Consider the following 18,166-nt stretch of genomic DNA (forward strand, 5'->3'; position numbering starts at 1 on the left):
CCACTGCATCCTTGCTGCTTTCTCATGTGGAAGTCTATTTAATGTGAAAACAAGGTGCTATCTAATTAGCACACAGAAAAGAAAATTAAGTGAATTTTTGAAAGAAAACAATACTGTCAATATACTATTAAAACAAATTAAAATGGTAAAAGTTATTGTACTTTAAGTAAAAATAAAAGAGCAAAAATGTCAATCCCAGTTTTGGATTACTTTAATTAACAAAAAAAATGCATATAGCAGAGGATAGTTTCAATCTGCCTACCTCTGGGTTATGGACCCAGCATGCTTCCATTACAGTACTCTGCTGCACATGTAAGTGCAAGAGATCCTGAAGCACTCACTCATCATGGGAAAGTACCAATGTGTTTCTTCATTGGTTGATGGAAGAAACATCTTACAAAAACTCTCCACATTATTGACTTTTTAAAATGTTTCTAGGAAACGTTCTAGATGAATGCTTATTAGCCTTTTTCAGTATATGCTTTTGCAAAGTGTCGCTGTGGCGCAATCAGTTAGTGTGTAAGGCTATTAACCAAAAAGTTGGTGGTTCAATCCCACCCAGGGACGTAATTGACCTTGTTATCAGATTTTGGTGATCTTTATGTAGACAAGTAAAAATTTCAAACCCCCTCTTATGGTGTAGGGTACCTGGCCTTCTCTGATGTAATCAGAGTTAGATTTGATTCAGTGATTTTATAAAAAACAGCTAGGAAGCACAATTTAGCAGTGGGTTGCAGAGAAAAAGAAATATGCTGGCAAAAAAATCCAATTGAGTGATTAAACAGCTCTTCATTTTCTGGCTTTATTTTTATGCTAACAAATTTGTTCTGTGAAAAGTGTCCACAAAGCCAAGTCTCTGATTAACACCTTTGTAGGGATGGTTTTTCACCTATTACTAAATTAAACTTGCTTCATTGGAAAGGCAGCAAGATGCATCCTCATTTCAATATCTACAGAAATAATACAGGTTGACACCAGGAAACATTAACGCCACTGCAAACTTGCTGCTTTCTCATGTGGAAGTCTGTTTAATGTGAAAACAAGGTGATATCTAATTAGCACACAGGTAAGGAATTAAGAAAATCTTTATTTAAGGGTGAAGATGTTTCTCACAAAATCGTTGCCCCAATGCATCATTGAAATTCAAGCTGGAAAGATGATTTTAATATATCACTTGTACATTTTGTATTGCTCTTCTGGTGACAATGTAGTTTGTTTTTGTCAATTACCATTTTAATAATCGGGTAAAGAAAATTAATTGGATTTTTGAAAGAAAACAATACTGTCAATATACTATTAAAACAAATTAAAATGGTAAAAGTTATTGTACTTTAAGTAAAAATAAAAGAGCAAAAATATCAATCCCAGTTTTGGATTACTTTAATTAACAAAAAAAAATGCATATAGCAGAGGATAGTTTCAATCTGCCTACCCCTGGGTTATGGACCCAGCATGCTTCCATTACAGTACTCTGCTGCACATGTAAGTGCAAGAGGTCCTGAAGCACTCACTTATCATGGGAAAGTACCAATGTGTTTCTTCATTGGTTGATGGAAGAAACATCTTACAAAAACTCTCCACATTATTGACTTTTTAAAATGTTTCTAGGAAGCGTTCTAGATGAATGCTTATTAGCCTTTGTCAGTATGTACTTTTGCAAAGTGTCGCTGTGGCGCAATCAGTTAGTGTGTATGGTTATTAACCAAAAGGTTGGTGGTTCAATCCCACCCAGGGACGTAATTGACCTTGTTATCAGATTTTGGTGATCTTTAAGTAGACAAGTCAAAATTTCAAACCCCCTGTTATGGTGTAGGGTACCTGGCCTTCTCTGATGTAATCAGAGTTAGATTTGATTCAGTGATTTTATAAAAACAGCTAGGAAGCACAATTTAGCAGTGGGTTGCAGAGAAAAAGAAATATGCTGGCAAAAAAATCCAATTGAGTGATTAAACAGCTCTTCATTTTCTGGCTTTATTTTTATGCTAACAAATTTGTTCTCTGAAAAGTGTCCACAAAGCCAAGTCTCTGATTAACACCTTTGTAGGGATGGTTTTTCACCTATTACTAAATTAAACTTGCTTCATTGGAAAGGCAGCAAGATGCATCCTCATTTCAATGTCTACTGAAATAATACAGGTTGACACCAGGAAACATTAACGCCACTGCATCCTTGCTGCTTTCGCATGTTGAAGTCTGTTTAATGTGAAAACAAGGTGATATCTAATTAGCACACAGGTAAGGAATTAAGAAAATCTTTATTCAAGGGTGAAGGTGTTTCTCACAAAATCGTTACCCCAATGCATCATTGAAATTCAAGCTGGAAAGATGATTTTAATATATCACTTGTACATTTTGTATTGCTCTTCTGGTGACAATGTAGTTTGTTTTTGTCAATTACCATTTTAATAATAGGGTAAAGAAAATTAAGTGGATTTTTGAAAGAAAACAATACTGTCAATATACTATTAAAACAAATTAAAAAGGTAAAAGTTATTGCACTTTAAGTAAAAATAAAAGAGCAAAAATATCAATCCCAGTTTTGGATTACTTTAATTAACAAAAAAAAATGCATATAGCAGAGGATAGTTTCAATCTGCCTACCTCTGGGTTATGGGCCCAGCATTTTTCCATTGCAGTACTCTGCTGCACATGTAAGTGCAAGAGATCCTGAAGCACTCACTCATCATGGGAAAGTACCAATGTGTTTCTTCGTTGGTTGATGGAAGAAACATCTTACAAAAACTCTCCAGATTATTGACTTTTTAAAGTTTTTCTAGGAAACGTTCTAGATGAATGCTTATTAGCCTTTGTCAGTATGTACGTTTGTAAAGTGTCTCTGTGGCGCAATCTGTTGGTGTGTTTGGTTATTAATCACAGGGTTGGTGGTTCAATCCCACGCAGGGATGTAATTGACCTTGTTATCAGATTTTGGTGATCTTTAAGTAGACAAGTCAAAATTTCAAACCCCCTTCTTATGGTGTAGGGTACCTGGCCTACTCTGATGTAATCAGAGTTAGATTTGAATCAGTGATTTTATAAAAAAAACAGCTAGGAAGCACAATTTAGCAGTGGGTTGCAGAGAAAAAGAAATATGCTGGCAGAAAAATCCAATTGAGTGATTAAACAGCTCTTCATTTTCTGGCTTTATTTTTATGCTAACGAATTTGTTCTCTGAAAAGTGTCCACAAAGCCAAGTATCTGATTAACATATTTGTAGGGATGGTTTTTCACCTATTACTAAATTAAACTTGCTTCATTGGAAAGGCAGCAAGATGCATCCTCATTTCAATATCTACTGAAATAATACAGGTTGACACCAGGAAACATTAACGCCACTGCATCCTTGCTGCTTTCTCATGTGGAAGTCTGTTTAATTTGAAAACAAGGTGATATCTAATTAGCACACAGGTAAGGAATTAAGAAAATCTTTATTTAAGGGTGAAGATGTTTCTAACAAAATCGTTGCCCCAATGCATCATTGAAATTCAAGCTGGAAAGATGATTTTAATATATCACTTGTACATTTTGTATTGCTCTTCTGGTGACAATGTAGTTTGTTTTTGTCAATTACCATTTTAATAATCGGGTAAAGAAAATTAATAGGATTTTTGAAAGAAAACAATACTGTCAATATACTATTAAAACAAATTAAAATGGTAAAAGTTATTGTACTTTAAGTAAAAATAAAAGCTAAAATATCAATCCCAGTTTTGGATTACTTTAATGAACAAAAAAAAAATGCATATAGCAAAGGATAGTTTCAATCTGCCTACCTCTGGGTTATGGGCCCAGCATGCTTCCATTGCAGTACTCTGCTGCACATGTAAGTGCAAGAGATCCTGAAGCACTCACTCATCATGCGAAAGTACCAATGTGTTTCTTCATTGGTTGCTGGAAGAAACATCTTACAAAAACTCTCCAGATTATTGACTTTTTAAAGTTTTTCTAGGAAACGTTCTAGATGAATGCTTATTAGTCTTTGTCAGTATGTACTTTTCGCAAAGTGTCTCTGTGGCGCAATCGGTTAGTGTGTTCAGCTATTAATCAAAAGGTTGGTGGTTCAATCCCATCCAGGGACGTAATTGACCTTGTGATCAGATTTTGGTAATATTTAAGTAGACAAGTCAAAATTGCAAACCCCCTCTTATGGTGTAGGGTACCTGGCCTTCTCTGATGTAATCAGAGTTAGATTTGATTAAGTGATTTTATAAAAAAACAGCTAGGAAGCACAATTTAGCAGTGGGTTGCAGAGAAAAAGAAAAATGCTGGCAGAAAAATCCAATTAAGTGATTAAACAGCTCTTCATTTTCTGGCTTTATTTTTATGATTACAAATTTGTTCTCTGAAAAGTGTCCACAAAGCCAAGTATCTGATTAACATCTTTGTAGGGATGGTTTTTCACCTATTACTAAATTAAACTTGCTTCATTGGAAAGGCAGCAAGATGCATCCTCATTTCAATATCTACGGAAATAATACAGGTTGACACCAGGAAACATTAACGCCACTGCATCTTTGCTGTTTTCTCATGTGGAAGTCTGTTTAATGTGAAAACAAGGTGATATCTAATTAGCACACAGGTAAGGAATTAAGAAAATCTTTATTTAAGGGTGAAGATGTTTCTCACAAAATCGTTGCCCCAATGCATCATTGAAATTCAAGCTGGAAAGATGATTTTAATATATCACTTGTACATTTTGTATTGCTCTTCTGGTGACAATGTAGTTTGTTTTTGTCAATTACCATTTTAATAATCGGGTAAAGAAAATTAAGTGGATTTTTGAAAGAAAACAATACTGTCAATATACTCTTAAAACAAATTAAAATGGTAAAAGTTATTGTACTTTAAGTAAAAATAAAAGAGCAAAAATATCAATCCCAGTTTTGGATTACTTTAATTAACAAAAAAAAATGCATATAGCAGAGGATAGTTTCAATCTGCCTACCTCTGGGTTATGGACCCAGCATGCTTCCATTACAGTACTCTGCTGCACATGTAAGTGCAAGAGGTCCTGAAGCACTCACTTATCATGGGAAAGTACCAATGTGTTTCTTCATTGGTTGATGGAAGAAACATCTTACAAAAACTCTCCACATTATTGACTTTTTAAAATGTTTCTAGGAATCGTTCTAGATGAATGCTTATTAGCCTTTGTCAGTATGTACTTTTGCAAAGTGTAGCTGTGGCGCAATCAGTTAGTGTGTAAGGCTATTAACCAAAAGGTTGGTTGTTCAATCCCACCCAGGGACTTAATTGACCTTGTTATCAGATTTTGGTGATCTTTAAGTAGACAAGTCAAAATTTCAAACCCCCTGTTATGGTGTAGGGTACCTGGCCTTCTCTGATGTAATCAGAGTTAGATTTGATTCAGTGATTTTATAAAAACAGCTAGGAAGCACAATTTGGCAGTGGGTTGCAGAGAAAAAGAAATATGCTGGCAGAAAAATCCAATTGAGTGATTAAACAGCTCTTCATTTTCTGGCTTTATTTTTATACTAACTAATTTGTTCTCTGAAAAGTGTCCACAAAGCCAAGTATCTGATTAACATATTTGTAGGGATGGTTTTTCACCTATTACTAAATTAAACTTGCTTCATTGGAAAGGCAGCAAGATGCATCCTCATTTCAATATCTACTGAAATAATACAGGTTGATACCAGGAAACATTAACGCCACTGCATCCTTGCTGCTTTCTCATGTGGAAGTCTGTTTAATGTGAAAACAAGGTGATATCTAATTAGCACACAGGTAAGGAATTAAGAAAATCTTTATTTAAGGGTGAAGATGTTTCTCACAAAATCGTTGCCCCAATGCATCATTGAAATTCAAGCTGGAAAGATGATTTTAATATATCACTTGTACATTTTGTATTGCTCTTATGGTGACAATGTAGTTTGTTTTTGTCAATTACCATTTTAATAATCGGGTAAAGAAAATTAAGTGGATTTTTGAAAGAAAACAATACTGTCAATATACTATTAAAACAAATTAAAATGGTAAAAGTTATTGTACTTTAAGTAAAAATAAAAGCTAAAATATCAATCCCAGTTTTGGATTACTTTAATGAACAAAAAAAAAAATTCATATAGCAAAGGATAGTTTCAATCTGCCTACCTCTGGGTTATGGGCCCAGCATGCTTCCATTGCAGTACTCTGCTGCACATGTAAGTGCAAGAGATCCTGAAGCACTCACTCATCATGCGAAAGTACCAATGTGTTTCTTCATTGGTTGCTGGAAGAAACATCTTACAAAAACTCTCCAGATTATTGACTTTTTAAAGTTTTTCTAGGAAACGTTCTAGATGAATGCTTATTAGTCTTTGTCAGTATGTGCTTTTTGCAAAGTGTCGCTGTGGCGCAATCAGTTAGTGTGTAAGGCTGTTAACCAAAAGGTTGGTGGTTCAATCCCACCCAGGGACTTAATTGACCTTGTTATCAGATTTTGGTGATATTTAAGTAGACAAGTCAAAATTGCAAACCCCCTCTTATGGTATAGGGTACCTGGCCTTCTCTGATGTAATCAGAGTTAGATTTAAGTGATTTTATAAAAAAACAGCTAGGAAGCACAATTTAGCAGTGGGTTGCAGAGAAAAAGAAAAATGCTGGCAGAAAAATCCAATTGAGTTATTAAACAGCTCTTCATTTTCTGGCTTTATTTTTATGATTACAAATTTGTTCTCTGAAAAGTGTCCACAAAGCCAAGTATCTGATTAACATATTTGTAGGGATGGTTTTTCACCTATTACTAAATTAAACTTGCTTCATTGGAAAGGCAGCAAGATGCATCCTCATTTCAATATCTACTGAAATAATACAGGTTGACACCAGGAAACATTAACGCCACTGCATCCTTGCTGCTTTCTCATGTGGAAGTCTGTTTAATGTGAAAACAAGGTGATATCTAATTAGCACACAGGTAAGGAATAAAGAAAATCTTTATTTAAGGGTGAAGATGTTTCTCACAAAATCGTTGCCCCAATGCATCATTGAAATTCAAGCTGGAAAGATGATTTTAATATATCACTTGTACATTTTGTATTGCTCTTCTGGTGACAATGTAGTTTGTTTTTGTCAATTACCATTTTAATAATCGGGTAAAGAAAATTAATTGGATTTTTGAAAGAAAACAACACTGTCAATATACTATTAAAACAAATTAAAATGGTAAAAGTTATTGTACTTTAAGTAAAAATAAAAGCTAAAATATCAATCCCAGTTTTGGATTACTTTAATGAACAAAAAAAAAATGCATATAGCAAAGGATAGTTTCAATCTGCCTACCTCTGGGTTATGGGCCCAGCATGCTTCCATTGCAGTACTCTGCTGCACATGTAAGTGCAAGAGATCCTGAAGCACTCACTCATCATGGGAAAGTACCAATGTGTTTCTTCATTGGTTGCTGGAAGAAACATCTTACAAAAACTCTCCAGATTATTGACTTTTTAAAGTTTTTCTAGGAAACGTTCTAGATGAATGCTTATTAGTCTTTGTCAGTATGTACTTTTTGCAAAGTGTCTCTGTGGCGCAATCGGTTAGTGTGTTCAGCTATTAATCAAAAGGTTGGTGGTTCAATCCCATCCAGGGACGTAATTGACCTTGTCATCAAATTTTGGTAATATTTAAGTAGACAAGTCATATAGCAGAGGATAGTTTCAATCTGCCTATCTCTGGGTTATGGACCCAGCATGCTTCCATTACAGTACTCTGCTGCACATGTAAGTGCAAGAGATCCTGAAGCACTCACTCATCATGCGAAAGTACCAATGTGTTTCTTCATTGGTTGCTGGAAGAAACATCTTACAAAAACTCTCCAGATTATTGACTTTTTAAAGTTTTTCTAGGAATCGTTCTAGATGAATGCTTATTAGCCTTTGTCAGTATGTACTTTTGCAAAGTTTCGCTGTGGCGCAATCAGTTAGTGTGTACGGCTATTAACCAAAAGGTTGGTGGTTCAATCCCACCCAGGGACGTAATTGAACTTGTAATCAGATTTTGTTGATCTTTAAGTAGACAAGTCAAAATTTCGAAAACCCCTGTTATGGTGTAGGGTACCTGGCCTTCTCTGATGTAATCAGAGTTAGATTTGATTCATACTGTTAACTGGGTAGTATATCACAAGTTATACGGTGTGATTGGTGTGGCTGGTATGAATCTTGACCTTGGATTAACAAAAATCCTTTCCTCGAACTGTCTGTCTCCTCTGGGCACAGTTTCTCTAACTGAGGTATGGAGGAGGGGCATAGAGGGAGGAGCCAGTGCACACCCAGATCTAAAGTCTTTCTTAAAGTGCCCATGTCTGCTGCGGAGCCCGTCTATCCCCCATGGTCCTTACGGAGTCCCCATCATCCTCTACGGACTACGAGAAAAAAAAATTACCGGTAGGTTTAAAATGTTATTTTTTTCTCTGCAACCCACTGCTAAATTGTGCTTCCTAGCTGTTTTTTATAAAATCACTTAATTAAATCTAACTCTGATTACGTCAGAGAAGGCCAGGTACCCTACACCATAAGAGGGGGTTTGAAATTTTGACTTGTCTACTTAAAGATCACCAAAATCTGATGACAAGGTCAATTACATCCCTGGGTGGGATTGAACCACCAACCTTTTGGTTAATAGCCCATGTAAGTGCAAGAAATCCTGAAGCACTCACTCATCATGGGAAAGTACCAATGTGTTTCTTACAAAAATTCTCCAGATTATTGACTTTTTAAAGTTTTTCTAGGAAACGTTCTAGATGAATGATTATTAGCCTTTGTCAGTATTGACTTTTGCAAGGTGTCTCTGTGGCGCAATCGGTTAGCATGTTTGGCTATTAACCAAAAGGTTGGTGGTTCAATCCCACCCAGGGATGTAATTGACCTTGTAATCAGATTTTGGTGATCTTTAAGTAGACAAGTCAAAATTTCAAAAACCCCCCTTATGGTGTAGGGTACCTGGCCTTCTCTGATGTAATCAGAGTTAGATTTGATTAAGTGATTTTATAAAAAAACAGCTAGGAAGCACAATTTAGCAGTGGGTTGCAGAGAAAAAAAATATGCTGGCAGAAAAGTCCAATTGAGTGATTAAACAGCTCTTCATTTTCTGATTTTATGTTTATGCTAACAAATTTGCTCTCTGAAAAGTGTCCACAAAGCCAAGTCTCTGATTAACACCTTTGTAGGAATGGTTTTTCACCTATTACTGAAATAAACTTGCTTCATTGGAAAGGCATCAAAGATGCATCCTCATTTCAATGTCTACTGAAATAATACAGGTTGACACCAGGAAACGTCACTGCATCCTTGCTGCTTCCTCACGGGGAAGTCTGTTTAATGTGAAAACAAGGTGATATCTAATCAGCACACAGGTAAGGAATTAAGAAAATCTTTCTTTGTGGGTGAAGATGTTTCTCACAAATTGTTGTCCCAATGCATCATTGAAATTCAAGATGGAAGATGATTTTCATATATCACTTGTACATTTTGCATTGCTCTTCTGGTGACAATGTAGTTTGTTTTTGTCAATTACCATTTCAGTAATAGGGTAAAGAAAATTAAGTGGATTTTTTAAAGAAAACAATGCTGTCAATATACTATTAAAACAAATTAAAATGATAAAAGTTATTGTACTTTAAGTAAAAATAAAAGAGCCAAAATATCAATCCCAGTTTTTGATTACTTTAATTATAAAAAAAAAATGCACATAGCAGAGGATAGTTTCGATCAATCGACCTCTGGGTTATGGGCCCAGCATGCTTCCATTGCACTACTCTGCTGCTCATGGAAGTGTAAGAGATCCTGAAGACTAAATTGATTAAAGGCCTAAAAGTACTGGACTATAAGGAAAGACTTACTAGGCTGAATATTTATACACTAGAAAAGAGGTGCCTAAGAGGAGATATTATTAATATCTTCAAATATGTAAAGATACATAACAAAGAGTTATCAGAGGAATTATTTATTAAAAGAACACGTGGTCACTCGCTGCGACTGGAGGAAAGTTCAGAACGCAATGGAGGAAAGGTTTCTTCACTGTTAGGGCAATCAGGATGTGGAATTCCCTGCCAGGGAAGGTGGTAATGGCGGACTCTGTAATTGGATTTAAAAAAGGAATGGATACATTTCTGAATGAAAAAGCTATCCAAGGTTATAATACTTAAAATATCAACATGGTTAATCCGGGGGTAACATGAGTTATAGTAGCTAACTAGTCATAAAACATTATTCAGCAAGTATGTAGAATCATCACAACTTAAAACAGGTTGAACACGATGGGCAATTTGCCTCTATTCAACCTCAAAAACTATGTTACTATATTACTATGTTATTGTAGTATACAGAACACCACAATGCAATGAGCAGTGATAGTGAGCACTGATGAGGATACTAGAACTGACACTGAGCAGCAAGATGCAGCACTGGACTATTAGTAATGTACTGTAGTATGCTGAGCACCACAATGCAGCACAAGACAATGAGCAGTGATACTGAGCACTGATGAGGATACTACTGAGAACTGACACTGAGCAGGAGAGACACACTACTAGTATTACTGAGCAGCAATAAGTAACCACTGATACTGAGCACTGATATTGAGATTTCCACTGAGAGAACATAGCCACGTCCTCTCCGCTCTCTCTTCAATGCACGAGTAAAAATGGCAGCAACGCGCAGCTCTTTATATGGAATCCGAATCTCGCGAGAATCCGACAGCGGGATGATGACATTTTCCCTTGTTCAGGTTTTCCGAGTCAGGCGGGAACAACCGAGCCTGCCTCGGACCAGTGTAAACCACGTGGAGTTCGTGGGGAATTCGGTTCTCGGAGAACCGAACCCGCTCCTCTCTACCTTATACCCATCAATTTTTTTATTTTCAATCTAAGCCCCTGCAGTTTTCTGTAAGCATCTGCTTCGCTATGATGATCAACAAGTCACAAGGGCAAACACTCAGGGTTTGAGGCGTAGATCTTAGGACCAGCTGCTACAAGCATGGCAGAGGTGTCACTATCACTGGTGACACACAGAGAGGTGGCGAGGGAGATTGTAATGCAGTGCGCGCAGATAAGCAGCGCAATGGTAAAAAGGAGGCATGGTTTCATAGGTAGGGGCGTGGCCTGGTGGCCTGAATCTACATTTTGTTGCTCCGGGTGTCCCGGGGGTTGGGGGCTGCACCCGGGGACTAGTGTGTGAGCGGTGCTGGCTCCTGCACAGTGACAGGGCATGGCCACCCAGCATGACGCCTCCCTTCTTGACCATGCTGTAATTGCAGTCGCACTGCAGTTCAGCGTGATCATAAAAAATGGTGTAGGCTCCTGCTGGTGCAGACTGTATGTGCGCGCAGGAAGCCGCCACCATTTTTGTGATCACAGCGGCTGAATGTGATGTCATACAGCCGCTGTGACCACGCCCCCTGTGTCTCCTCCGTTGCAGACCCCATTTTGAAGCCTTGCCCCCGCACCGCTCCATCCCTGACTTGGAAATGGAGTGTTGCTGACCCACCTCTCCCCCCCTTCCCCACCCCGATTGACAGGCAGAGGCGATCACATTCTCTGCGGGGTGCCGCAGAAAATGCAGGCACATGCGTATGCTCTTAGCAATTTTTGCAGTTGGATCGCTTATTGTGATTGCAATCCAACCTGAATCAGGCCCTATTACCTATCACAATGCGCTGCGGGCAGTACAAAATTGGGTTAATATAGGAGAAAAACCCCCAGACCTGTGCTCCTTAACTGTACCTGGTGGCTAGTGGAGCGGCTGCCCAGTAATCAGTGTCCACCGCAGTGCGCACACGGCCCACCCCCTACGGCCTCGCTCCCCTTCATCAGCGGCCTCGTGATCCGGAAGGGTGGTGTGTGTGTGACTGACCTTAGGATGAAACCGGAGCCTCCGCTGCAGTGACCCAGCAACCAGGGCACGGGAGTATATAGCGCCGCTGGGAGTGATGAAGCTGCAGTAAAGATGTCTATTAGACCTAGCCTGCTGCAGCCCTTGTAGATTCTCATAAAACAAGTTCTTCTTTTCTTGTCAAAATTAATAGCTAAGAATAGGCTGCCTGAGGCAGGCCCCTGTTAATTGGCCTGCTACTGAAGGCACCAACTACAAACTGAGCTCCCTGTTCATGGAAGCGGGGTTATAGAGGAGAATGCACTGAGCTTCTTGGGAACAGTCAAAAGCTTTGAGCCGGTTGGTGCCTCAGATCAAGATCCTACTCTACACCCCAATGTGAATCCTTGTGGAGTCCAGTGTACCCCACAGAAGAAATTAATGTGTCACACCCATTGGCAGCAACCTTAGAATAGCTGCTGACGGGCACAATTGAGAAAGGAAGGGGGGGGGACATTTGAATCCAGCACATAGATGCAATTCAAATATGTAATTTGTACCTTCCTATTTTAAAATATAATGGATGAACCTCACCCTGTGAGAACAATCTTCATGATCAAGAGATCTAATATGTAAAATAAGTATGAGTTGGGATAGGGCTGGGGAGGGTGGCAGCTCGGGCAGCCCCTCCCCCGTCAAGTTAAGGAGATTCAACTGAGGAAGCACAAGGGAACTCTCGTCTGGGGACAACAACTGCAGGGAGACCACATCTTTTCAGATGAACATGGGATGGCGGAAGGCTGCCTAATACTGAAGCACCATCAAATATCAAACCATATCCAACAACTAGTAACAGCATTCCTGGGGGAAGGTCTGCAGCAGACGGATTTGCATACGGTGATGTCATCCAAGCAGTGGGCCAAAGTTGGCTGGAACCCTCATCTGCATATAAAAAGAGAAAAGGGGCATGCAGGGCATGGCGGCCTTTTGCAGTGCTTGGATGACCCCTAGTTCGCATTAAACACCCCCACCCTCCTTTGGTGTGGGGCTCATGTTGGCCATGCCCCATCCCCTGAAGCATTCATGCTGATTTCTTGCAGCAGCTGGGCACTGTAACAGCTCCAGAGCTGCTCTGTAAGGCAAGTAAAAGGGTGTGGGCCCTGCAGCACCACCTGTAGTTCGCATTGTGCGTTGGAAGGCACAAAGTAAGCAGACGGGAGGAGAAGTCAGGATAGTACACAAGGGCATCCTTTTCTCTTAGTCCGTAGAGGATGCTGGGGTCACATTAAGAACCATGGGGTATAGACGGGATCCGCAAGAGACATGGGCACTTTAAGACTTTCAAAGGGTGTGAACTGGCTCCTCCCTCTATGCCCCTCCTCCAGACTCCAGTTATAGGAACTGTGCCCAGGGAGACGGACATTTCGAGGAAAGGATTTATTGTTAAACTAAGGTGAGCATCTTACCAGCTCACACCTTAAGCATGCCGCAGAACGTGGCATTCAACAGAACACAAGCCAACGGCATGAACAATTGCAGCAAAAAGCTGACCAGAACCGTAACACAACATGTGTATAACCACAAGTAATAACTGCAGACACAGTATGGACTGGGACGGGTGCCCAGCATCCTCTACGTACTAAGAGAAAAGGATTTACCGGTAGGTATTAAAATCCTATTTTCTCATACGACCTAGAGGATGCTGGGGTCACATTAAGAACCATGGGGTTATACCAAAGCTCTTGAACGGGTGGGAGAGTGCGTACGACTCTGCAGCACCGAATGACCCAACTTGAGGTTATCATCAGCCAAGGTATCAAACTTGTAAAACTTAGCAAAAGTGTTTACTAAATAGCTGCTCGGCAAAGTTGCAATGCCGAGACTCAGTACATTACTAATAGTCCAGTGCTGCATCTTGCTGCTCAGTGTCAGTTCTAGTATCCTCATCAGTGCTCACTATCACTGCTCATTGCATTGTGGTGTTCTGTATACTACAATAACATAGTAATATAGTAACATAGTTTTTGAGGTTGAATAGAGGCAAATTGCCCATCGTGTTCAACCTGTTTTAAGTTGTGATGATTCTACATACTTGCTGAATAATGTTTTATGACTAGTTAGCTACTATAACTCATGTTACCCCCGGATTAACCATGTTGATATTTTAAGTATTATAACCTTGGATAGCTTTTTCATTCAGAAATGTATCCATTCCTTTTTTAAATCCAATTACAGAGTCCGCCATTACCACCTTCCCTGGCAGGGAATTCCACATCCTGATTGCCCTAACAGTGAAGAAACCTTTCCTCCATTGCGTTCTGAACTTTCCTCCAGTCGCAGCGAGTGACCACGTGTTCGTTTAATAAATAATTCCTCTGATAACTCTTTGTTATGTATCTTTACATATTTGAAGATATTAATAATATCTCCTCTTAGGCACCTCTTTTCTAGTGTATAAATATTCAGCCTAGTAAGTCTTTCCTTATAGTCCAGTACTTTTAGGCCTTTAATCAATTTAGTCTTCAGGATCTCTTACACTTCCATGAGCAGCAGAGTAGTGCAATGGAAGCATGCTGGGCCCATAACCCAGAGGTTGATTGATCGAAACTATCCTCTGCTATGTGCATTTTTTTTTTTGTTAATTAAAGTAATCAAAAACTGGGATTGATATTTTTGCTCTTTTATTTTTACTTAAAGTACAATAACTTTTACCATTTTAATTTGTTTTAATAGTATATTGACAGTATTGTTTTCTTTCAAAAATCCAATTAATTTTCTTTACCCGATTATTAAAATGGTAATTGACAAAACAAACTACATTGTCACCAGAAGAGCAATGCAAAATGTACAAGTGATATATTAAAATCATCTTTCCAGCTTGAATTTCAATGATGCATTGGGGCAACGATTTTGTGAGAAACATCTTCACCCTTAAATAAAGATTTTCTTAATTCCTTACCTGTGTGCTAATTAGATATCACCTTGTTTTCACATTAAACAGACTTCCACATGCGAAAGCAGCAAGGATGCAGTGGCGTTAATGTTTCCTGGTGTCAACCTGTATTATTTCAGTAGACATTGAAATGAGGATGCATCTTGCTGCCTTTCCAATGAAGCAAGTTTAATTTAGTAATAGGTGAAAAACCATCCCTACAAAGGTGTTAATCAGAGACTTGGCTTTGTGGACACTTTTCAGAGAACAAATTTGTTAGTATAAAAATAAAGCCAGAAAATGAAGAGCTGTTTAATCACTCAATTGGATTTTTCTGCCAGCATATTTCTTTTTCTCTGCAACCCACTGCTAAATTGTGCTTCCTAGCTGTTTTTATAAAATCACTGAATCAAATCTAAACATCAGAGAAGGCCAGGTACCCTACACCATAACAGTGGGTTTGAAATTTTGACTTGTCTACTTAAAGATCACCAAAATCTGATAACAAGGTCAATTAAGTCCCTGGGTGGGATTGAACCACCAACCTTTTGGTTAATAGCCTTACACACTAACTGATTGCGCCACAGAGACACCTTGCAAAAGTCAATACTGACAAAGGCTAATAATCATTCATCTAGAACGTTTCCTAGAAAAACTTTAAAAAGTCAATAATCAAGATACACATTGGTACTTTCCCATGATGAGTGAGTGCTTCAGGATTTCTTGCACTTACATGGGCTATTAACCAAAAGGTTGGAGGTTCAATCCCACCCAGGGATGTAATTGACCTTGTCATCAGATTTTGGTGATCTTTAAGTAGACAAGTCAAAATTTCAAACCCCCTCTTATGGTGTAGGGTACCTGGCCTTCTCTGACGTAATCAGAGTTAGATTTAATTAAGTGATTTTATAAAAAACAGCTAGGAAGCACAATATCTCTCTTTTGCAAAGAGCTAGGCATTGGAAAATTCAGGGCTATAACGTGTAGATGAAGCACTAACAGGAGGCTTTAAAATTTTCATTCTAGTGTCTTTCGTTTGGGAGAAAAATGCAAAGGTACAATACAGCTTTTCCTTGCCGATATCTCTCTTTTGCAAAGAGATAGGCATTGGAAAATTCAGGGCTATACCGTGTAGATGAAGCACTAACAGGAGGCTTTTAAATTTTCATTCTAGTGTCCTTCGTTTGGGAGAAAAATGCAAAGGTACAATACAGCTTTTCCTTGCCGATATCTCTCTTTTGCAAAGAGATAGGCATTGGAAAATTCAGGGCTATAACGTGTAGATGAAGCACTAACAGGAGGCTTTAAAATTTTCATTTTAGTGTCTTTCGTTTGGGAGAAAAATGCAAAGGTACAATACAGTTTTTCCTTGCCGATATCTCTCTTTTGCAAAGAGATAGGCATTGGAAAATTCAGGGCTATAACGTGTAGATGAAGCACTAACAGGAGGCTTTAAAATTTTCATTCTAGTGTCTTTCGTTTGGGAGAAAAATGCAAAGGTACAATACAGCTTTTCCTTGCCAATATCTCTCTTTTGCAAAGAGCTAGGCATTGGAAAATTCAGGGCAATAACGTGTAGATGAAGCACTAACAGGAGGCTTTAAAATTTTCATTCTAGTGTCTTTCGTTTGGGAGAAAAATGCAAAAGTACAATGCAGCTTTTCCTTGCCGATATCTCTCTTTTGCAAAGAGATAGGCATTGGAAAATGCAGGGCTATAACGTGTAGATGAAGCACTAACAGGAGGCTTTAAAATTTTCATTCTAGTGTCTTTCGTTTGGGAGAAAAATGCAAAGGTACAATACAGCATTTCCTTGCCGATATCTCTCTTTTGCAAAGAGATAGGCATTGGAAAATTCAGGGCTATAACGTGTAGATGAAGCACTAACAGGAGGCTTTAAAATTTTCATTCTAGTGTCTTTCGTTTGGGAGAAAAATGCAAAGGTACAATACAGCTTTTCCTTGCCGATATCTCTCTTTTGCAAAGAGCTAGGCATTGGAAAATTCAGGGCTATACCGTGTAGATGAAGCACTAACAGGAGGCTTTTAAATTTTCATTCTAGTGTCTTTCGTTTGGGAGAAAAATGCAAAGGTACAATACAGCTTTTCCTTGCCAATATCTCTCTTTTGCAAAGAGCTAGGCATTGGAAAATTCAGGGCTATAACGTGTAGATGAAGCACTAACAGGAGGCTTTAAAATTTTCATTCTAGTGTCTTTCGTTTGGGAGAAAAATGCAAAAGTACAATGCAGCTTTTCCTTGCCGATATCTCTCTTTTGCAAAGAGATAGGCATTGGAAAATTCAGGGCTATAACGTGTAGATGAAGCACTAATAGAAGGCTTTAAAATTTTCATTCTAGTGTCTTTCGTTTGGGAGAAAAAAGCAAAGGTACAATACAGCTTTTCCTTGCCGATATCTCTCTTTTGCAAAGAGATAGGCATTGGAAAATTCAGGGCTATAACGTGTAGATGAAGCACTAACAGGAGGCTTTAAAATTTTCATTCTAGTGTCTTTCGTTTGGGAGAAAAATGCAAAGGTACAATACAGCTTTTCCTTGCCAATATCTCTCTTTTGCAAAGAGCTAGGCATTGGAAAATTCAGGGCAATAACGTGTAGATGAAGCACTAACAGGAGGCTTTAACATTTTCATTTTAGTGTCTTTCGTTTGGGAGAAAAATGCAAAGGTACAATACAGTTTTTCCTTGCCGATATCTCTCTTTTGCAAAGAGATAGGCATTGGAAAATTCAGGGCTATAACGTGTAGATGAAGCACTAACAGGAGGCTTTAAAATTTTCATTCTAGTGTCTTTCGTTTGGGAGAAAAATGCAAAGGTACAATACAGCTTTTCCTTGCCAATATCTCTCTTTTGCAAAGAGCTAGGCATTGGAAAATTCAGGGCTATAACGTGTAGATGAAGCACTAACAGGAGGCTTTAAAATTTTCATTCTAGTGTCTTTCGTTTGGGAGAAAAATGCAAAGGTACAATACAGCTTTTCCTTGCCGATATCTCTCTTTTGCAAAGAGATAGGCATTGGAAAATTCAGGGCTATACCGTGTAGATGAAGCACTAACAGGAGGCTTTTAAATTTTCATTCTAGTGTCCTTCGTTTGGGAGAAAAATGCAAAGGTACAATACAGCTTTTCCTTGCCGATATCTCTCTTTTGCAAAGAGATAGGCATTGGAAAATTCAGGGCTATAACGTGTAGATGAAGCACTAACAGGAGGCTTTAAAATTTTCATTTTAGTGTCTTTCGTTTGGGAGAAAAATGCAAAGGTACAATACAGTTTTTCCTTGCCGATATCTCTCTTTTGCAAAGAGATAGGCATTGGAAAATTCAGGGCTATAACGTGTAGATGAAGCACTAACAGGAGGCTTTAAAATTTTCATTCTAGTGTCTTTCGTTTGGGAGAAAAATGCAAAGGTACAATACA

This window comes from Pseudophryne corroboree, unplaced genomic scaffold, assembly GCF_028390025.1.
Source record: "Pseudophryne corroboree isolate aPseCor3 unplaced genomic scaffold, aPseCor3.hap2 scaffold_947, whole genome shotgun sequence".
NCBI classification, from domain to species: domain Eukaryota; kingdom Metazoa; phylum Chordata; class Amphibia; order Anura; family Myobatrachidae; genus Pseudophryne; species Pseudophryne corroboree.